Source organism: Pipistrellus kuhlii, unplaced genomic scaffold (assembly GCF_014108245.1).
Source record: "Pipistrellus kuhlii isolate mPipKuh1 unplaced genomic scaffold, mPipKuh1.p scaffold_m20_p_19, whole genome shotgun sequence".
In the NCBI taxonomy this organism is placed as follows: domain Eukaryota; kingdom Metazoa; phylum Chordata; class Mammalia; order Chiroptera; family Vespertilionidae; genus Pipistrellus; species Pipistrellus kuhlii.
Genome location: NW_023425504.1, coordinates 16,586,277 through 16,609,491, shown reverse-complemented (window position 1 = coordinate 16,609,491; position 23,215 = coordinate 16,586,277). Strand labels below are relative to the sequence as shown.

Below are 23,215 nucleotides of genomic sequence, written 5' to 3'. Positions count from 1 at the left end.
TCAATAAATCCAGTCATCCCTTCATATCTCTTGTTTCAGTTTCGCATCTGCAGATTCAACCAAACACAGATGGAAAAACTGTTTTCATATTCCAAACAGCAGTTTCCAAACCTTGGAGCCCCAGCCACTTGGAGAAAACAGTTTTCTCTCTGGATCAGTTGAATTCACAGATGTGAAGGCAGACTTTGGTTAAGTTTGGGGGGAGTCTATTATAAACTGATGAACAAAATCAGATCCAGAGACAGAGAAGCATCAATCAGACCATCAAACCTCAGAGGGAAGGCAAGGGAGGGTGGGGGAAGGGGAAAGATCAATCAAAGGCCTTGTATGCATGCATATAAGCCTAACCAACGGACACAGACACTGCGGGGGGAGGGGTTGAGGGCATGAGCTGGAAAGGATATGGGGGGCTAAGGACATATATGTAATACTTTAATCAATAGAGAATAAAAAATGAAAAAAGTTATATGTAGAATTTTTTATGGTTTACTGAAATTTTAGTTACTTATTTTATAGACTCTTATTTTTAATATATTTTTATTGATTTCAGATGGGAAGAGAGAGGAGGGGAGAGAAACATCAATGATGAGAGAGAATCATTGAGCAACTGCTTTCTACATGCCCCCTACTGGGAATCAAGCCAGAAATCCAGGCAGGTGCCCTGACCAGGAATCTAAGCAGTGACCTCCTGGTTCATAGGTTGATGCTCAACCACCAAGCAACACCAGCCAGGCACTTATGTGTACTCTTAATAAATTTCATTGCACAATACAAAACATTATCCAAAGTTCAAGTTGTAAAAATTCAATAATGGAAACAAGACAATAGGAAAATTTTAATCTAATTATCATAATTTTTGTCTTATGGGACATACAGTTTTGCCCAACAGTGTCCCAGAGGCAATACAAATGGTTAAAATGAGACCATTTCCCCCAAAGCAACCTCAATTAATTTTGGATCATGTTCAATGAAATGTAAACTTGAAAGAAAAATAAATAGTATAACTAATAAAACTAGTCTCTTTAGGGTCATTACCACAGGGCTCTGACTTAAGTCCTACACATTTTAAGTTTAGTGTATTAAGATTTATGTGCAGAATTTTTATCGTTTGCAGGGGGTTGGGGGGCTTAACCACCCCTCGTTGTTCAAGGGTACACTGTAGTCTGAAAGTCTCCTTCCATCTTACCACATTTTCTCACATATTCTATCTAACATAGGGCTGAATATAGAAGCAATCACTTTCTTAATATTCCAGGTTAATTCTGTCTACACTGGCACATTTATCAAAAGATACGGCACTCAGTAGTTGCTCAAAAAATATTTACTGAATTTATGGATCAATAAATGAATGCAATATCATGACAATAAAGATATTTTACTTCAGACTTTCCTAAAATTTTAAAATATTAATTTCAGGAGGCAAATATTTATTTTGTCAATACAATTATCTGAATGGTAATATTTTTGCCATTGATAAAAAGAAATGCCATGTTTATTTTGCAGCCAATGAGAACTACTAAAAGGTTTTACAAACATCCTCATTGACTATTACTGTTCCTTGTACCCTGCAGATATATCCCTATTAGTCAAGGAATAGCTGTATGTAGAAAAGGTCACATAATCATTCAAATACATAGCACAGCCTCCATAATTGGTTTTACAAAGACTAACAATAATGGAGTATAGACACAAGCTTATCTATACAATAGCTAAATAAGTTTTTTTTAAATTTTAAAACAATGCAATTTCATTTACTTGGCACTCAATAAATATAACAAAATATATCAGTGGAACATTCCATTATTTTCACATTATATAGCTATATGTTCAATTCCCAAAGTAAATTTCATTGTAGAATGCACTTACCTTGATAGATCCAGAAATATGAGAATCAAAGAGGAGACAGCTGAATAAAGGTCACCCTTGTAATTCCTGTAAACAAATTAGGCCAAATTATCCTTCAAACATATGTACAAGTAAGTCCAAAACAATATTTATGAGGGAAAGGAAGAGACACATGTGGGGTGGAGGTGGAAGTGGGCATGGGGGCTGTGAATATAAGATTTCATTTTATAATTCACAAGGAATAAAAGGATCAGTTTCTTAAAAAGTCTGCTTGAAACAGCAAACAATTATATTAACTATGTTGCTAGAAGAAAATTTCTTAATTATAGATAAGCATACCTATAAGACTGTGGAATTCTCACCCACAAAGATTCTCCGAGCTTATTTTTCACTAAATATTCTGCGCATTTTTAGATGAAAAGTTCACAGTGTCAGGAAGTTTTCAATAATGTAAACAATTTATAGTAATTTTAATTTATTATATTGAGATAAACTTTTACAGTTCGTATACACATTTCATTTAATCCTCAAAAGAACTCTGCTAAAAGGTTAGGAAATTGAAGCCGAGAGAGATTAAATGGCTTACACAAAGACACATACATGAATAGTGGTAGAGCCAGGATTAAAATCTATGTCTCCTTACTTTTGGTTCAGTCATTTTTCTAATATCCCACATTACTTCTTTTATTTAACAGTTACCAAATTAAATAAATGTCTCTATATGCCACCCTTGATACTGCACAACAGGACAGGAACTGTGCCTTATAATGATCCCCACTAATTACTCAACTTGAGAGATAGACTTTTCTGATTTGTATGGTGTCATATATATAGTTTTAAATATGTGTGTGGTATGTGTGTATTGATATATATTATTGACATAGAAATATGTTAACGATATATTGATAAATGAAAAAGTAATTAGAGTATGAGTCTTGCTTAGAAAAAATATATATGCAAAATATATCATTATCTTCTTTCTGTGTATTTGTATTTTCTAATTTTTCTATAATAAACAACTATTACCCATATATTTAAAAAGCTGTGTTTTAAATTCTTCAAAAACCCATGTTAGAAAAGGCAGTATGGTAAATTAAAGTGGAAAAAATAAAGGAAAACAAAAACTAACATTATAATATATTATGATTGCCTCTTAATTAACTTTATGGCCCCAATTTATCAATCAAGTAATCTCAAAACCTATTTTTCTATTTGGGGCAAAATCTCAATAGTAAAGGCATCAATTTAAAATGTACCCATAGGCCCAGCTGCTGTGGCTCAATGGTTGAGCATCGACCTATGAAACAGGAGGTCACAGTTTGATTCCCTAGCAGGGCACATGCCGGAGTTGTGGGCTCAACCCCCAGTGTGGGTGCAAGAGGCAGCTGATTGATGATTCTCTCTCATATTGATGTTTCTATCTCTCTCCCCCTCTCTTTTCCTCTCTGAAATCAATGAAAATATATTTTTTAAAAATTTATCCACAGTAAATCAAAAGACACAGTAATATCTAAATACATTTTTTAAAGTAGGTCAATAACAGCGTTGTCACCTTTGACAAAGATCACCAAGGTGACCTTGTAATGACAATAGACTATTATATTATTACTAATGATCTCCATATCCACTAAGCTATATATAAATCATTCATAATAGACTGAAGTGGTACTCTTGATTAGTTGCAATCTAATTCCCAATGTGCATTTTCATCACTGTTAATGTTTCTCACAAAAGCCAGAGTTCTGCTCAAGTGTTCAAGTGGTTCCATAATAGGACTAAGTTAGAATCTCTCAAGGGAAAACATTTCAGAAAGTACTTAGGTCTAAACTACAAAAAAATACTTCTGGCTCTTTGGCCACATATACCAGAGTAAGTCTGTAGAAACTGGCTTCATATCCATCAGTCTGATTCTGTAAAGAGGTTAGCAAACAATGCTATAAAAAATAAACTGCCCTATATGCAGCATTTTGCCTTGGTGAGATGCACAGAGGACTTGGAAGCAAAAGGACTTTAAAATAGAATAGCCCTTCTCTGCTCACTTCTCAACTGCCTTCAGACTGAAGCCATTAAGAGGGTATCTCCCATTTATAATTACAGAAGGCTAGTTCATACATTGATCTACCTAAGATCCCCCAGGTTACTTGCCATGATTTACCAGCTTGAAATATGTACCACTTCCTTCACCTTTTACCTATTTGATGCGAGAATTCATTTCCAAAAGAGAAACTATTGGCTGTCTTAATGCTGCATGTGGGCTAGCTACCATTAAAGAAAAAAAAAATTAGATTGTCTGACAGAACCATCATCAAATGCAACCAAATAATGCATACTAGAGGCAAAAACAGCAGAAGCCACACATGTTAGAAATGCATCTCACAGAACTGACTATTGGTTTTGGAGATAAGCTGGAGCCTGCAAGCAAAGTCCTAAATCCAAACCTGAAGAGCTCATTAAGAGACCCAGACTTTCTGTTGCCTCTTGTTTGGTCCTACATAGAGAATAATATTCTACATTCTTCAGTTCTCAGCTTCCTAAAATGAAACTATCATCTGAGCTTGGCTATGGATATGAAATGCATAAATTGGAGGTGAGTGGAAAAAGGGTCTAGAAGTCTGGTACAAAAAATATATACATATATGTAAATATGCATAAATATGTATATAAATTAATATCTCAGATGGATTTTAAAAGTATAATTTCTATTTGATTACAAACTGGCATGTTCTTATGTGTTTTTTTCAATAATTACTCAACTATATACTAACTAGTAGCCCTGTGCATGAATCCATGCACCAGTAGCTCTCTGTGAGGCCTGGCCGCTCCATGCCCACTGCCCAGAGGTTCTCCATGGCCCAGAGGCCCACCCGTGGCTGGGTGAGGAATGTTTGCCTCATTGCCAGGGCGATGAAGCAAGCATTCCGCCAGGCCTTTCATGCTGCTTGCTCTCAGCGGGCCCTCCTCCCCCCTCCGTGGGACTGGGGAACTCCAGCAGGGCTGAGAGGACTGGGTGCCACCATTTTGTGGCTATGGGTGCTGCCCTTTTGTGATGGAGTGATTGTTAATTTGCATATTACCTTTTTATTAGATAGGACTATAACTATAACACCTATATTAACACTATTATTTTCAACGGTCTTTGGGATTCAGATAGATCACTTTGTTTTACTAAAGAGTATATTGCTACACACACTTTGAAACCTCTAATATTATTTTTCTAATTGGAAATTTACTCAAAGACCTTGTAGAAAATAATTGTGTTAATAGAGACAGTTTCCCCATTACAATGATAAGTGCTCTCAGACAGTTAATGCTATAACATTATGTATTGTCACTATCTTCCTCGGGGCCTAAAAAACTTCTAGGTTCACATTAAAAAAAACTTCAGCTTTTTTTTCTCCCTGGCAATATGGGCATTTCTAATGATGAGACCTCCAAAACTTGTCAATGCTATTTTTCTCTTTTTCCATTAGAGATGACTGTGGCTAAATAGTCAAGTAATCTATAGTCTAACTTCACTTAATTGTTTTTACTACATGACATGAAGAAATATAGTGAGTAATCACTTCTGTTTTACATGAAACAAATTGCTAGTGCTTTCCACAGCAATATGAAGAAGACTTAACTTACCTAATCTCCCTTGAAGTATTCAAATCTTCACAGAATAAACTCAGCCCTCTTAGGCTTGTCAGTGAGAGAAGAGTAGATTGAATTCAGAGAGATACAAATAAAAGCTACAACGAGGTATAATCTCACACCTGTCAGAATGGCTACCATGAACAAATCAACAAGCACGTGCTGGCAAGGACATGGAGAAAAGGGAACCCTTGTGCACTGCTGGAGGAAATGCAGACTGGTGCAGCCACTGTGGAAAACAATATGGAGTTTCCTCAAAAAATTAAAAATGAGACTTCCTTTTGACCCAGCAATCCCACTTCTGGTAATATATCCTAAGAATTCCAAAACACCAATCAGAAAGTATATATGCACCCTGATGTTCATTGCAGCATTATTCACCATTGCCAAGATCTGGAAACAGCACAAGTGCCCATCAGGAGAGGAGTAGATTAAAAAAAAACCTGTGGTATTATACATTCACACAATGGAATACTATGCAGCTATAAAAAAGAAGGAAGTCTTACCATTTGTGATAGCATGGATGGACCTGGAGAGTATTATGCTAAGTGAAATAAGCCAGTCAGAGAAATACAAATACCATATGTTCTCACTAATATATGTAATCTAATGAACAAAAATAAACTGACAAAGGAAATGGAACCGGAAGCATGGCACATGGAACAGACTGGCCAGTCCCCAAAGGGAGGGGTATGGGTGGGGAGGGGGGCCTGACTGGATAAAGAAGTTGAAGGAAATAGCTAAAGAATATATATGCATATCCTATGGATGCAGACAATAATTTGATAAAGGCCAAAGAGGGAAGCAGAGGAGGGTGGAGGTAGGCAAAAGGGGGAAGGGAGAAGGATTCCTACAATAATGTCAACATTAAAAAAAAATTAAAAACAAGAATTGATTGGATCAATAGATCTCAATTTCTTCTGTCTGTACCTCTTTGTTTTTTTAATTTTATTTTGTTGTTTAAAGTATTATAAATAGTAGTACATATATCTCACTTTTTTCCCCATTGAACTAACCCTGGCCTCCCCTACCCTCTTGCACATGCCCTCATCCCACTTCCCAATGTTTTGCATCCATTGGTCATGATTATATGCATGCATACAAATCCTTTGGTTGATCTCTTAACCCTCCCCCCAACCTTCTCAGCATTCCCACTGTAGTTTGACAGTCTATTTGTTGCTTCTCTGCCTCTGTATCTATTTTTGTTCATCAGTTTATAATGTTCACCTCTTTAGCAGAGAACCAGTTGGCCCCAGTTACAACTGGTAAATTCCTCTCCTTCCAGCACCATCATTCAAGGACAACAGGTTTATCCTCCTTGTTATTTATTACATAAACTTCACTTATATGGTGGTAATATTTATTTCTGTGGGGTTTTTGTGTCCTATTTGTTTTGCAAATGTATTTTTTCTGTAATGAAAGTTATACAGATTTATTACTGAAAATCTAGAAAACATGAAAGGTATAAAGGAAAAAAAATCACCTGTTACTCACCCCTAAGAAAAGTATTTTAGAACTTTTGTGCATCTTTTTCCAGTATATATTTTTTTTCTTTCTTACACATTGGGAATATATAATTTTGTATCCTGCTTTATCACTTGATAGGATAACATAAACATTTTCCTTTTATCATACAATATTTGTAAACATCAACTTTAATGGCCATAAAATATTGCATTGTCTAGATGTACCATAAATCACTTAGCAATTCCCTTGTTGAACATTTAGGTTCCTTCATTTTTTCCTCCATTACAAATAAAGATTGGTGAAAATCTTTGCAAATATAGCTATTTCTGCACTTCACATTATTTCTTTAGGACAAATTCCCAGAAGTAGAATTACTGGGTCAAATGGTATGAGCATTTTAAGGCTTTTGCTGCAAACTGCCAAATCCATGGTAACTAACACTTCATCAAGTCCTCATTATTCAGTCATTTATTCAACCAACACTTATTAAACACCTACTACATGCATGGCAGGCACTGTGCTAGGCAATAGGAATGCAGTAATAAACAAAATACACACAGCCGAAACCGGTTTGGCTCAATGGATAGAGCGTCGGCTTGGGGACTGAAAGGTCCCGAGTTTGATCTGGTCAAGGGCATGTACCTTGGTTGCGGGCATATCCCCAGTAGGGGGTGTGCAAGAGGCAGCTGATCGATGACTCTCTCTCATCGATGTTTCTAACTCTGTATCTCTCTCCCTTCCTCTCTGTACAAAATCAATAAAATATATTAAAACACACACACACACACACACACACACACACACACACAAAGCCCATGCTCTCATAGAGCTAATATGCAAGTAGAGTTGATAACTTATAAATTTTTAAAAAAGTATAGTTGATGCCAGGTCATGATGAATAAAATGAGGAAAAATAAAAGTGGTTAAATGCACAGAAAATGAAAATTTATGATAGGACTCCTTACATAGGATTGCCAGGGAAGGCCTCTATGATGAAGAAATGTTTTATCAAAGACCTGAATGAAGTGAGAAAGTAAGCCTATAAAAATCTTGGAGAAAATTCATTTTGGGCAGAGGAAATAACAAGTGCAAAGGCCGTGAGAGACCAAAATGCATGCTATGTTTAAGAAACAAAATGGAATGCATTATGACTACAATGTTATGGATAAGGTTTGGTGGGAGAATGGTAAGACATGAAGCCCAATAAACAGTCATGGACCAAATCATGGAGGGCCCTGTAGGTCCTGGTAAAGATTTGTTTAAAAATATGTTTCATTGATTATTTTTACAGAGAGGAAAGGAGAGGAATTTATTTATCTTCTATAATTGAAACTTTGTAGCCTTAAATGGAGGTCTGGGCTGACCAGGGTGTGTGGAAAGCTTGGCTTACTCCATTGCCAGGGAATCACAAGCCTCCCTCTTGTTCTCTCTGTGGTCGCAGCCATCTTAATTGGGTTAATTTGCATACTCTCTACTGACTGGCTGATGGGCATGACCTGTGGGTGTAGCAGAGTGATTGTTAATTTGCATATTACTCTTTTATTAGATAGAATACCTACCTTTGAGCTTCCAGGGGATTCTAAATATTCTCTTTCCAGAGCATCTGTCACATGATAAGAATATGTTTATATGTCTGCCTCCTCCACTAAATGGTTTTCTTTTTATGGCTTTTTATCTCTGGGTAAACAGAGGAATTTAAAAAGTCTTGGTGAATGAATGAATGAATGAATGAATGAACAAACAGATGAAGTCCTTTTTTTCATGAAGATTGTTTTATGATGCATAACCAAACATCATTTTGTTGTTCCACTTATTTATATATTCATTGGTAGATTCTTGTAGGTGCCCTGACCAGGGATCAAATCTACAACCTTGTATATGGGGACAGTTCTCTAACCAACTGAGCTACCTGACTATGACTGTTAAGGAGGTGGGGGAGAGGTCAGTTAATGTATCTTGGGATCTTTGTGGAAAACACCTGAGACTTCAAGACTCATTGCACCAGAGCTCTGTGTAAATGTTGATTCTTTTTCTGCCCTTTCAACAACAAAGCAGCACCAAGGATTTTGCTAAATGTCTAGCACAGCTTTACACATTTTCTTAAGCATCTTTTACTCTGTTTTATAGAAATATACTGTTAGAATGTTCTCTATTTCACATTAAATTACCCTTAAATATATTTCTCTTGCACTGAATTCTAATTGTTTACATTAAAATTACCTCACTTTCACAAGTTGTCCAATGTTTCATCAGTGCAATATCTCAAACAGGAGAAAAGAACAAAACAATGAAAAAAAAAAGTAGCACCCTTGTGTTAACACTTCATAGATTCACAACCAAAAATAAATGGTATCACACCTAAGTGCTGACATTTTAATAGATTAACATAAAAGATAAATCACAAATGCACTAACATACAGACACGTGCATACATACAGTAAATTTATAATAAACAGAATCAACCCAGGAAATAGGTGTGTTATTTTAGCTCTACCCAAGATAATTGAAAAAAATGCATGAGCCAAAAACAACATAAATTTCACGTTATACTTATAACTATTAGTCCAGGGCACCAATTCGTGCATGGGTGGGGTCCCTCAGCTTGGGCTGTAATCAGAGCTAATCAGGGCTGTCTTGCCCAGTCCTAATCATGGCCGGCCGGCTGGCCAGCCTTGGGGAGGGACTGCGGGAGTTTGGCTGTGGGAGCACACTGACCACCAGGGGATAGCTCCTGCATTGAGCGTCTACCCCCTGGTGGACAGTGCACATCATAGTGACTGGTTGACTGATCGTAAATGTTACTTAGGCTTACAGATAGATAGATATCGATGATATAGATATGGATATAGATGATTATAGATATAGATATAGAAATAGATATAGATATAGATATAGATAATCTAATATAGACATAAAAAAAATTGGTCAGATTTAGAAAAATAACAGTCATAGCCAGGTAGCTCAGTTGGTTAGAGAACTGTCCCCATATACAAGGTTGTAGATTTGATCCCTGGTCAGGGCACCTACAAGAATCTACCAATGAATATGTAAATAAGTGGAACAACAAAATGATTTTTCTCTATCTCTTTCCTTTCCTCTCTGTCTAAAATCAGTAAATAATTTTTAAAAGAAAAAATTAATCAATCTCAATATTTCAGTGAATGGCCCAGAGCTTCCTTTCTCATAAACCTATATATTATCTCAAGTCTTGGAAACAGTTGAAACAAAGAAAAATGAAGGAAGGGAGGGAGGAAGGACGAGAGTGAGGAGGAAAGAAATGAGAGTGATCTTATTGGTATTTCAAGGCACAAAAATTTTTTTAAGGCTAAGCGATAGGTATCAGTTAGCCAATCAACTGCATAGCCTTCTCCTTTAAGAAGTTACCAGATCTCATAAGTGAAATTAATACTATCTTTCTTATTTGACTTACATAGTGATCCTGTCAATGCCTCCCTACATTGCTTAAAGCACTGCACACATAATGAGTCCAAATCACACACACACAAAAAATTTCAGGCACAGAATAAGCAAATAGGTGATATATTTGAATATTTCCATAAATGATGCTTGCAAATCCATCTAAAAATGTACATATACTTTTCAATAAATATTCCTTTAGAGAAAACTCCCATTCTCACACACATGAACACAAACATATTCTTGGACTAATAAAGCAGGGAATTCCAAATCAATATCACTCAAATGCTTGCAATTAAGTAGAGCAGGTTTAAAAAAGAAAAACACTATTTAAAAAAGGGAGGAATGTATAAAGTATAACTTTAAGATGTTGATCAGAAACATTTGGTTGATAGGAACTGAGTTAACTAGGAACATTTCAGGTCTAGAAGGCTTCCACTCACTGGGTGGTTTTAGTGTATTTATATACCTCTATATTTAAGCACAGGTGATAATTAGCAAGATTGAGACACTTTTAATAAGGCATCATCATAGGTGCAAAGAATGTGTAGCATAAGATGAGTTCATTATCAATAACTTTCCTGAATTAATCATCTCTTAGGATATTTAATTTTAAGTGTACCTGAAAAAAACCTGAATTATTGAGATAGGCCATCTGCAGGTTGTTGTTTTTTTTTTCTTTTTCTTTTTTCTAATTTCTCTGAATAAGTGAAGTTTTTTCTTAAAATGTCTATATACAGCTGGGATACCAGGATTGCAATATCTAATAAACCAATTGTCCATAATCTGGCACCTTCTCTTTGACAGGTGTCTAAACCAGATAGAGGCATTAGAAGTGATATAAACACTTAAAATCAACCAATTATGCAAAACAATACAACTGGGAAATTTTCTCCTTTACTTTAACTAGTGATCAGATTTTCCCTGAAGTATGCAAACTAATAGCAATGTATTTCTTTTTTTGGCTGCTTTTAAAACCTTCATTTATCCAGGCAGCTATAAATACTAAACTGTGATTCTAAACATTAAAATAAAAATGGATTTCCTTTGATGTAACCACATAGGGATTCTACTAAAAGTTAACCCCCATCCACACACACACACACACACACACACACACACACACATCTGCATCAGCATTCTGAATATTTACAACACCACTTAACTAAATAGAAAAACTGAAAAATAAATATATAGTAATTTCTAAAGGAAAACTGAGACTAAATCCAGAACATCATTTGAAGGAACAGTCAAAATTCACCGATCAGGTATTTGGAAACCTGCAGACGATTGACTGATTTTTTTTTTCATTGTACATCCAAATGCCAACCATCTGCTAAAAGGTTAGAGGAAATCGACATGACAAAGAGAATGAGACACAGATAGATACTAGGAAATCTACATGTTCAACAATAATAATTGATAACTTTTTTTATATTTTACTCAGATATCCTGGTACTACATAGATATAGCTCAAGTAATAAAAATAACCCAATTAACTAAATATATATGCAATTGAATACCTAAAAACTGGATACTGATGTCAATCTTCCCTAAAAATTAAAAATAAAAATATAATTTTCGTAAACTGTTAAATCACTACTTCATTCTATCTTTAACAATTCCATCTGGGATATTTTAAATTTGAAATTCCAGTCACTTTCAAACAGAAAAATATCTGGTGACTAAAATCCTTTTTGGGAATCACTCTTTCTTAGCCATAATATAGAAATTTGTAACAACTATAAATTTACAGAAAAAAATATTAGTTTCTCGAGACTCATAGCTGATAATATTGCAAAGGGTTAAACATGGACTGAAATTCAGCTTGTAATTCCAAAACTCCATTTTGTAAGGTTTAATCAGCCACAAAAAAGTTAAAACAGCCCTTGTTGGTGTGGCTCAGTTGGTTGCAGCATTGGCCCCTACACTAAAAGGTGGCAGGTTCAATTCCAGGTCAAGGCACATACAGGAGACAACCAATCTATGTTTCTCTCTCATAGCAATAGCAATCTCTCTTTCTCTCTCACTCTCTCTCTCTCTCTCTCTCTCTCTCTCTCCATCTCTCTCTCTCTCACACACACACATACACACACACCCTCTCTCTCTCTCCCTCTCTCCCTTCCTCTCTTTAAAATCAAATAAATAAAAAATAAAAAGTTAGAACAGAATACCAGAAACATTAAAAGGCAATTTCCTCATTGTCAACTACTTATCAACTGACAACTTCAGTCAATTGAAATTAAAACAGTCAGTATGCTTTATGGTGACAAGTAAAATGAGTATCTTACAGATTTTAGAGAAATAATATTCAAATCTATTTGGTCTCTGCAACAAAAATGTGGGGCATATGTAGTTTAATACAATTATTTTTATGTCTGAAAAGGAAAAATAACCAATCCTATCAGAAAATTCAAACATCATTTATACTTTATTGTGATCACTAATTGGCTTCCTCAAAGTCTACGGAACCATAATTTGAAAGAATATGTTTTTTTCAATGACATAGCTATTATGAAACTATTTACAGCTATATATATCCTCATAGAACAAAAATGTTCTGTAGCATATATAAATACCAATAGGAATGCACAAATCAAACCTCTATTTCTGTGATTATTTTTAAAAGAACTGCTTGAGTAGGGACAAAGAGGGTTGCAGTAAAATTCTCAGGAAAATGACAAAGATTGTACTGATTTTTGTTCTGCTTAATCATTTGTTGCTTGCAAATTCAATTCCCCAGCCTTTTACAGTTACTTTCAGGGACCAACAGGCTGGCATGAAATTAAATTAACAAGCAGGTTCCCATCCTGAATTAGTGACTCGCAGCTGTCTGTCCTGTCTAGTTTCCATGGCAGTAGAAGAATCAGTAGAAAATGAGGTGCAGGAAATTGTAAGAAGCCAACATATCAAACATCAATTGAAAGAAAGTTGATTTCTTTCAATTGATGAATAAGTACCGGGGGAAGAGGGGGGAGGCAGAATTGAAGTTAAAGTTCTTAATTTCCTGGATTGTTGAAAAGGCCAGTGTGTTTTTGTTTCTGTAATTGCTGAGGGATATGAGCAACATCCCTTATACATATCATACAAAGCCGTGAATTCAGGATGGCATTTAGTTCATTTGGTTTTATAGTAAACCAAGAGTGTTTAAGATACTCTGCATATGTTTTAAAGTGTTTCATTTCATTTTTTATTTTTTTGATAGAGGTACTAAAATTCGTCAGTCTATTAAATGATTCCAAAACATCCAGAGACTAAGTAAAAAATTCTCTCAACCAACCAGATGTTTGCATCAACCCAAACAGCTGGATGGTTGATGGAACTTTTCACTCACATATTTGGGCATCACCTAGATACAGCCATAGAGATGTCATAACTACCCAGAAAAAACATATTAACCTTAGCACCATAAACCATGATATTAAGGCTCCAGGTATAAGCTTCACAGAGGGTGATCCACTGATACAAAAAGAGATTATTTAACACATTTTCTTCTGTCCATTTCCCAATTAATGTCTCCACGCATACAGTTAGAGTAGGATGGGGATGGAGAACCCAAAATTTCAAAATCATTACATCACATTGCTAACATCATCCAAGAGGTAGTGGTTAGTTGGCATATATGCATGTTTCACCATATGCTATTGTTTACCTAAAGTGGAGGCTTGGACAGGAAGTAAAATTCAGAATTTTTTTTAAGTTGTAAGTCATCCAAGATTATACTTCCAGGTCTACAAATGAGTCCTGACGTTATATAATAACTTAACAGGCTTTATTTATCAGAGTCTAAATTACTATTTTCAAAATATTAGGGATCCAAGATCAACTGTGAAAATATTCACTATTTCCAATTAAAACCAGTTTGCTTTGACTATAGAAATGTTAGCAGTGCAATTATATGTAAATGTTTATTATATAATAATTTTCAGTTTGTGCCATCACAGTCCCATTTCCTCAGCCCTTTTTCATGGGTTCCAAATGTAAGAAATTATGTTGGTCTGGTTAAATTGTAGCACAGTACATCTAGCAAACTACAAAAACTCTATACATCATCTAAATTGTCAGAGTAGAATACTACATACTGAAGAGACACCTATGGTTGGACCTTCCCGGTTGTTAGGAATAATCAAAAACTGTGTGAAACCTTTTATAGCATTCACTTGCTCAAGCTAGCTGATTCTATTTGATATTTACTTTCTCAGTTCTAAAAAAGTCAATGGAAAACAGAAAGGAGTAGAAATAATACATTATTAATCCAGATTTCAGAATGTTTAACCTTTTAGGGGAAGGAAAAATAATAGTAAGCTCCATTTAAAAGAGATTCTGATTTAATACTCAGAATGTGCATATGATTTAAAGTAGTTATTGTATATGTAAACAGTTCTGAAATTTGATTCCTTTTAATTTTATTCTAATTAGCAGCAGCTATATTTCCAGCAATGGATATATGCTATTGATCAGAATTGTTAAAAACAATCCCTTACGATATTCTTCAGCACTTAATGTGCCTATAGTTGTTCTAGTAATCCAGTTCAAACCTTTTTTCCCAAATGGTAAATTATGGAGAAATCTCTTTTTTTTTTGTCACTTATGCACAGACTACTATTTTTAAGGGTAAATTGACAGGAAATTAAATATATAATTTTAATAGAATTATACATGTTTTATATCTGATGCATGGCATTCTCATGAGATTGCTTCTACATGTATGTGTTTGTGTGTATATAAAAGAGAGAACAAATAGGACAGTACTAAGAAAATATGTTTCCACTTTTGAAAATTAATCACTGCGTCAAGTATTGAAGTACTGGTATTCTTTTGATCTCAGGTCAGTAGGTAAGTAAATAAATAAGTAAATCACTTCTTTTGGAAACTTCGGGGAATTTATTAACCATAATCTATACCAAGCACTTGATATAATATACTTAAAACTGAAAATAATGGACTTTCGGAAAAGCAAGCTTCAAGCAAAAATGACAGGGATTCTAATTGCTATCTGTAACACCAAATGGAATAAAAAAATTGTTATATTAATTAATATTGACCCTTCTTACCACTTCCAAGTTTTTAAAGCTGTCATGGAATATAAAGTTCCACACTAAGCCTTCTGTTTTCAGAGGCAACATATCAAAAGTATATTTTGCAGTTTGAAATTTTAAAGTGATATTGTAATACCATACAGAATAAACTTGAATGTTTGACTATTCTGCTTCAGTACGAATCTTTGTATTAAAGGCATCAGAAAGGTACAATGGCTGTCAGCGTTATTTACACATAGGATATCTGAATTGAAACAATGAGGCCTTTAGGGTATTCTGACTTCCAATTAGGCCTTTGAATGAGATGATAGTTATGCATAATCTGACTTTACTTTTTAACACAGGTCTGAATATTTGGAATCTCACTTAATCACCCTTATAGCACAATGATTCCACAAAGCATTCTTCCCTTCAGCTCCAATGTACAGTTTGTCAAGTGACATGACCATTTCTTAATTTATAATTGGGACCTAGAACTAATGTTAAATAATTCATGTATTCAAAAAAAATGTTCATTTTCTACTATGTACCTGGCTTTGTTCATGGACAAGACTCTATAAGTTTTATTGTGCAAATGCTAAAATTTCTTCTTAGAGTTGTTTTCTAGAAACACCTGTTTTAAAATAAAAATCCAGGGGGACAATCTGAAAACTTTTAAATAACATTTAGAGCATAGATTCATTTTAGAAATTACATGAACCCCTTTCTGAATGCATCTTGTGACTTTCTTTTGCTAGCAGTAAAAGGTTCCATTACTTTGGCATACTTGAAAGCTCTTAACTACCCGTTAAAAACAACTTTGCAATAGTAAATTACTCGACACATCACCAAAACACAGTCTTATAAACTTGGACAAAAATGGCAAAACTGGGATTCTGCTTTTTCAGTTATTTTCAGGATCATACTATGCCTTATGAAAATTCTTTTTCCCCCCACACTGCAGATATGAAGAGCAAGGGGTGGGGGTGAGCAAGCAAGCCAATGTTGGGTAATCATGGAGCAAAATGTTGGGTAATCGTGGATCTCTTTTTAATAAGATAATAATAATAATAATCTTTCCTTCTTAGACTTTACTCTTAATTGGCAGCACTGGAGTAACTTATGCTCCAAATCGAAAGTCTTTGGACTAAGAAGATAAACTAGGATATTTCAGCCGAAAGATAATAATAGAGAAGACATTCACAATGTCTTCCCCAAACAGGTTAAGAGTACCGATCGATTCTCACAGTATAGTGTACTTGGTTTGTTAATTTTAATCATAAAACCACCATCTAAAATCCAAGGAAGCTGTCTATGACCCTTATCACAAATGCGATCAATTAAACGCTAATCTAACAGTACCTATTAGAGTCCACTGGGGTGTTTCATTTCCCTTTAGTCTCTAAAACCGAATTGCTACTGATTTCCCTTCTGTGGAACCAGAAACTTCTTTGTTTTATTTCTTGGGGTCATCTCAAATACACCTCCAGATTAACATCCCAAGGGAGAGGGGAAAAAAAAAAAAAAACTGGAAAGTTCAGGGCGTCTCCTAACCAACTGCTTCGTATGGGAGATGTAGAGTTTTTCTTCACATATTAGCATATCGCCAGTACCAGTGATGCAGATCAGTGAAATCCCAAGCTGCCTAGGGCAAGCTCAAGCTGCAAACCAGCCCCCGCCCCCGGCCCTGCTAGCCCGGTGGCGAAATAGGCGTGGAGAAGGCATCTACTAGTAGAGTGAGATCCTCTGTCTCCGCAATTGTAAACAACCGGCTGCACTAGGAATGTTTAAATACACTCCTGACTGCAAACACATCAACTCACCAAGTCACTCCAACACTCTCCCCTTCTCCACCTCTAGGAAAAAAAGCATCCTGAAACTGACTTGGCAATCCGCCGGTCATGGCGTGGAAGAGAGCGAGATTACATTTCCCCAGGCATGCCGAGAGGGTACCGGGCGCTTGGCTGGTGCGCTGGTCCTCGCTAGATTCCCGGGACCACGCACGTTTCAGGAGGAAATGGGAAAATGCACAAACCCGCGCAGCCGAGCGCCTGCTTAAAGCCAACACCGACGGTTCCCAGGGCAGCAACTGCTGCGTAATGACTGCCTCTTTGGACAAAGATTGGGATACAGGGAGGACGCTACGGGTGCGGCCCCAGACTGCGCAGGTTAGGAGGTCCCGAAGTTCTCCCCCCTCCCCGAACCTGGGCTTCCCGGGTGAGATCCGAAGAGAAATTCAGAAGCAAACAGGTACCAAAGTGTGTCCTAGCCCCCAGGCATCTTCTGAGAGACAGCGGGAGCAGGACCTGAGTGGTGGAGCCCCGGGGGCGGGTGCTCCAGGTGGGGGAGATGCCTGAGGAGAGGCGCCCCCTAGTCTCTTCTGGGACCGAGGACCCTGTCCCCCCGCGTCCGGGTCCACTTGTTAGAGCGCCTGGGATCTGCGGGAGAGCCCAGGCGAGGACACCCACCCCTTTCAGAACCGGAGGAGTTGGTTGGCAAAAGTGTCGCCTGAGAAGCCCAAGCAAGCCCTCGAAGGGCAGCGCCCCCAAGGCCCCCTGGAACTGCGAACGAGGCCGACCTCTCATCTGCCCCGGGTGGTCCCCAGCCCCAAGTCCCGAGCCCTGAGCCAGGCAGGACCCAAGAAAGAAGGAGCGAGGTTCTGCCACCTCGGGCAGGACTCCCAGAGCGGGTACAGCTAGAAGCTCACAGCCCGGAGCTACCCATCCGCCGTCCGCAGCCCAGGGGCGAAGTTCGCCCGGGGTCCTTAGGTCGGGAGGGGGGCGAGTCAGAGGGAGAAACGCACCTACCTAGTCCGGGCGGGCGCAAGTTTCGGTATGGTCCCCAGGTGCGGTCCCCCGCCCTCGTGCCAGGTGCTCAGCCCCGCCGGCCGTTGCCAGCACCCGGGACTTCAGGCTTCTCAGCCGGTTCCTGCGGGAAAGGGCTGTACATCCACATTACTGTACGAGCTGCCGCTCGCGCCCCCCCATCGCTGTCCTCCGGCCAGGGGCAGCGGTGCTCTCCGCCGGCAGCCGCCGAGGGCAGGGACCGAACCTGGCTCCCGCCACGCCGGTGGACGCCCGCTGCCGAGAGGGTGCCTGCGCCCGGGGTCGTACGTGTGTGCGAGTGTGTGTGTACGCGCGTGTGTCCGTGCAAGAGAGAGTGTGCGTGTGTGTGTGCGAGCAGATGGGGTGAGCTCAGCCCCCGGGGCACTCGGAGGTGAACTCCGGGCAAAGCCGGAGCCCGCAGCGCTCCGGGGTGCGGGGCGTCTGCACCGCTGATGGCTGCGTGGATGTTGCCGTGGCCGCCGCCGCCGCGCTCTAAGGCTGGTCGGGGTGGTGCAAAAAAATGTTTCTCCGCTACTCGAGACCAAAAAACCTGCCCTGTCTACTGAGCATGCCCGGTTTGACAGCTCCACAGCCCAGGCTCTTTTTTTTTTTTTTTTTTTTTTTGGGTTTTTTTTTTTTTTTTCTTCCCCCTTTTCCCTTTTCCCCAAGACTCCAGGTTTTAGCCGCAGCTGAGATAGGGCGAGGGAGAAAGAGGAGGAGAAGGAGGACTGAGGGAGCAGGTAGTGGGCTGAGGAAGAGAAGTCGAGATTAGAAAAATCTGGGTGTTAGAAGGTGGCGAGAGGGAAGGAGCTGAGCATGAGAGCAGAGGAAGGAATATGGATCAACAGAATTTAGATTTAGGACCACCATGAGTACCTGGCCACGGGACTCTCGACCGGCTCCTGTTATTTTCCCCCAAGAGTTAGGTGGGGTTGGGGCGTCGGAAGAGTGTTTGTCATCCCCGGGACGGTGTTTCATACGCGAACGCGCGTGCACACACACCACACACAAAGGAGTGCTATTACTGCTCGATGTGTAAAACCTCAGGACCGACTTAGAAAGAATGCCAAGTCTCTTGCCAGTATAACTTTGGCAAAAAGAAAAAGAAAAAAAAGCGAAGGAGAGAGATGTGTTGGGGTTCCTCCTTTTCCACTCTCTCCGCCTTCCAGCACGGCCAAGCCTGTGGCTGCAGTGCATTAAGTGACCCGCAAGCTCGGGCATAGGTGTGTGTGAGGCACTGCCGACTGCCTCCCGCTGACAGCGAGACCCCAGCGCGCAGAGGCCGGCCACACGCAGCCTCCTGGCAGCGAGTCAAGTCAGCACTTACAATGTCCGACTGGAGGGGGGCCCGGGCTCTAGCTCCTGCCTACCCTGGCCGCTCAATTCCCTGAGCTCCCCAACCGGCTCCCCCAGCCGGGCAAGAGGGTACGTACCCTGGCGAACCCAGCACGCTTCCCCAAGCCCTGGATACCCTCCCTCTCCACCCTCTTCAGCTCCCAGGAAAAAGCGGAAAAGCGGAATCGTCATGCCCCTAAACTCGCTTTGGGAGCCTTAGGAGTCCTATTTTGACATGCTCGGGACTTGGAGCGCCCGGCTTGGAGGAGCTACTCCAGCCTCCAGCATCTGCACGTCTGGGCCAGATGTGAGTCTGAAGCATGAGGCGTTGGCACCCTATTGGAGTTTGGCTCCGGTTCCAGGAAGGGCGGCGGCGACGCCCACAATCTCCTTCTCCTTCCCGGCTTCCGGGCGAGAGCCAGACTGCGGGAGATACCAAGTGCCGAGCCAGGGGAGCCGCACCAACTGGAGAAATCCGAGTCTCCGGTCCTCCCAAACCGCCCCCCTCCCCCCGCCCCAGCGCCACCCGAGCCACACACAGGTAGGGGGCGCGCTGCGCAGAGCAGCAAAGAGCCCCGCGTGTGTTCTCGGGGATAGCTAACCTCTCTGGGTAAAGAGAAGAGAGCGCGAAGAGTCGCACCTTCTTTGGGAGAGAGACGTTTATTGATGGTTTTCTTGAGCGAAGAAAGCAGGGCGAGTGTGCATGTGTATGTGTGTGTGCACGCACGTTTGTAATTTTTCTCCGCCAGAGCAGGGACAGGAAAGCGGCAGGCTATGGCGGAGCTGAGAGCCCGCTAGGGGTTGCAATTAGGCACATTTGGAGCCTTAGCTGGCGCTAATTACCGGGAAGAGTTGCTCGCGGCTGTGGTGGGCGCGCACCAAAGGTTCCAGCTGCTCTCCACCCTGGGTGGTGGCAGCTGCGGCGCGGGGACGGCTTCCGGGCTGAATGGTCTCTGAGCTCCAGAGCTGGGAGTCCGGATTAGGTTTCCGAAAGAGGGTGACGCCAGGGGGATATCTTGGAACCCTGCGTTCCCATCTTTCTGGCGTTTGGTACAGGTATTTGCAAAGAGGAAGCACTGTAAACCCATCACACCTCTGAAGGTTAGAAATGTACAGGGCTAAGCACTCTCAAATCACGTTTATTCCCATCGACCCCTTTCCAGCACTGCCTTCAGCTCCCGGAATCCAAAGGATTCCTGCTGCTCACCATCACCCCACCTCCTACCCCCACCTCACCGCAACAAAGAAACAAAAGAAAACAACCGGACTCTGTAGGGGGATAGCAACTGCTTCCAAAACATTCTCTCTTTGGGGCTGTTAAAAAAAAGCAATGGGGAAGGGGATGGCTATAAAACCTGGGTCCTGCCACCAGTATGTAAATGAACCTTACTAAAACCCACTACCTTTATCCAAAACAAAACAAAAACGTGTATCTTTTAATCCTAAATAAAAAATTCCTCTTTAAGAACTGCCGGAACCCTGAACTGTAGAGGGAAAATACTTTCAGGATACATCCTCAATTCCCACATAAGAATTCTGAAAGGAGGAAAAAAACAACAACCATCTGGCCAGTCACTTCTCCAGTGACTGGAAAACACTGAAGTCTAAGGAATTTCTGTAACCAACGATTAAGGAAAGAGCTCATTAATGAAAGGGGAATTCAGGCAGAATGGCACACGAACAAACCATAACAGCCAAAGAAACGAGATATAGGATTTAAAACCATGATAATCTCACTCTCACACTTGCTGTCTCTTTGTTACTTTTTTGGGTTTGTTTTTTCTTTTCTTTTTTTTTTTTTCTTTTCTTTTTTTTTTTTTTTTTTTTTTGTGTGTGTGTGTGTGTGTGTGTGTGTGTGTGTGTGTGTGTGTGTGCTGGTTGTTGTTTTTTGAAGATACAGGAAGGAAGGAAGGAAGGGGCAGTTGATGCCTAAGAATTTCATGAAATGAAACTAACTCAGCTTGTTTTTCTCCTGGCAATTCAGCAGTCGGTTTAATCATTAAAAAAAAAAACCAAAAAAAACAAAACAACAAAAAAAACCTCTCTCGTCTACTGCCTCTTTATATTTTCTCTCATATTCTTCCCTCTCATTTTCCTCACTCATCTTCCACAGCTCCCTGGAGCCGTTAATTCATTTGGTCTGCATCTGTCTCCCTTTAGCTCTTTCAAAAATATTGTTTCCCTTTTTAATTCCAGTGTACAAAGGGCTCTGTCACGTTTCTCCTTTTATGAAGAACTGATTTACAGCTTCTGGAGATCCACACAGCCTGATACTATAGGTGGATTTCCTAAAGCATTTATTCAACTTTAGAGATTCCCTAGACACACTTATGCAACAGAAAATTGGAGAATTCACAAGTCCTTTTGCTCATGGGACCAATATTTGTGTTTCAATGGTGGATATAAGGAAGAAGGCACACTAAATTGCCAGTTTCAGAATGGCCAATGTAAACCAAATTGTAACCAATAATGATGGAGCATGCGATCTATATAGGACAGGTGCCCAGTTATCTAGATTATTCTAATAATTTGCTAGGAATTTTAAAAGACATATGCCTTTTTGTTAACAAAAACCACACACATGAACTCATATACCCTTATATGTTTATCCCCAAAATTACTGCAATTATAAGAAAAAGTCAATCCAGAAAATGATCTTGAAGCATCCACTATGTTCCAGGAATTGTGCCAGCACTGATATGTAAAGAAATTGAGACTAAAAAACTAAGAGATGTTCAAGAATTTGTGCACATTTCAATAATCAAACAAGCATATATTGAGTGTCCACTATCATGTACCTAAAACAATAGTTATGAAAACAATATTTAGATGTCCTGACCTTGGCATTTTTAAACATATTCATTTAATCCATAGGTTGTAGGTTGTATTTTTTTCAAAGAATGCATAATGGGAAATATCACTTATTTCAATCTTGTTTCTAAGTACTCTTATAAGTAATTGTGTATGATAATATTAGAACATTAAAGTCAATAACAAAGAAAATCAACGTGAACCATCTAAAATTAAGTTTTGTTTGTTTGCTTGTTTAATGGGAAGGTATTTTCAACGGCACACTTTCAAAATGTACTTGTGGTGGTGAACCATTATTTCCTACTGCAACTGATAACAATGTCACCCAGAGATCAGCTACCAGAAATTATGAATGGCACCATACCTTTTGGCTATAATGATTGGAAGCAGGAAAGGTAGTGTAATGATTTTCTACCCTAACAGTTTCTATAAACAGTGCTGTAAAAATTTCAGTCACCAGCTTGCTGCTAGGGAGTGCCTATTTCTGGCCAGCTATAGGCCCTCTGGGGAAAGCAGCCACATTGGAGAAAGCTCAATTGAGCCTGGATGTGAACAGTTGGTGGCCAGGATTCTGCATCCATCTGTTCAGAACAGTCAGACACATTATTTTTCACACACCCAAGTAAGGCTCAGGAGAACAAGTGACAAGCCAATTCAAGTCTTCTACCTCTTCCTATTTAGTATCCAAATGGATATTGTGGATGCTTTTCTGGCTAGAGTTCTGAGAAGCAACATACTTTTTTTTAAACTCTCAACTTTAGCAAGTCACTTCACATTCCACATAGCAAGTCCTGCTCATGGAAGTGTACATCCAGACAATATCTCTCATTGGAAAGACCCCATCAATGCTGCTGCATCTAACTC

General features: G+C 39.2%; 1 protein-coding gene across 1 annotated transcript in view; it reads right to left on the bottom strand.

The window, feature by feature from the left end:
* The window catches only part of TENM1 (teneurin transmembrane protein 1), a 938,436-nt gene extending 919,735 nt beyond the window's left edge, over window positions 1–18,701 (bottom strand). The window contains exons 1-2 of the mRNA XM_036443384.2: window positions 18,188–18,701; window positions 1,867–1,932 (exon numbers count right to left, since the gene is read on the bottom strand). The gene's annotated coding sequence lies outside the window, so the exon portion shown is untranslated. The remainder of the gene's footprint in view (window positions 1–1,866; window positions 1,933–18,187) is intronic.
* Window positions 18,702–23,215: the final 4,514 nt, after the last annotated feature.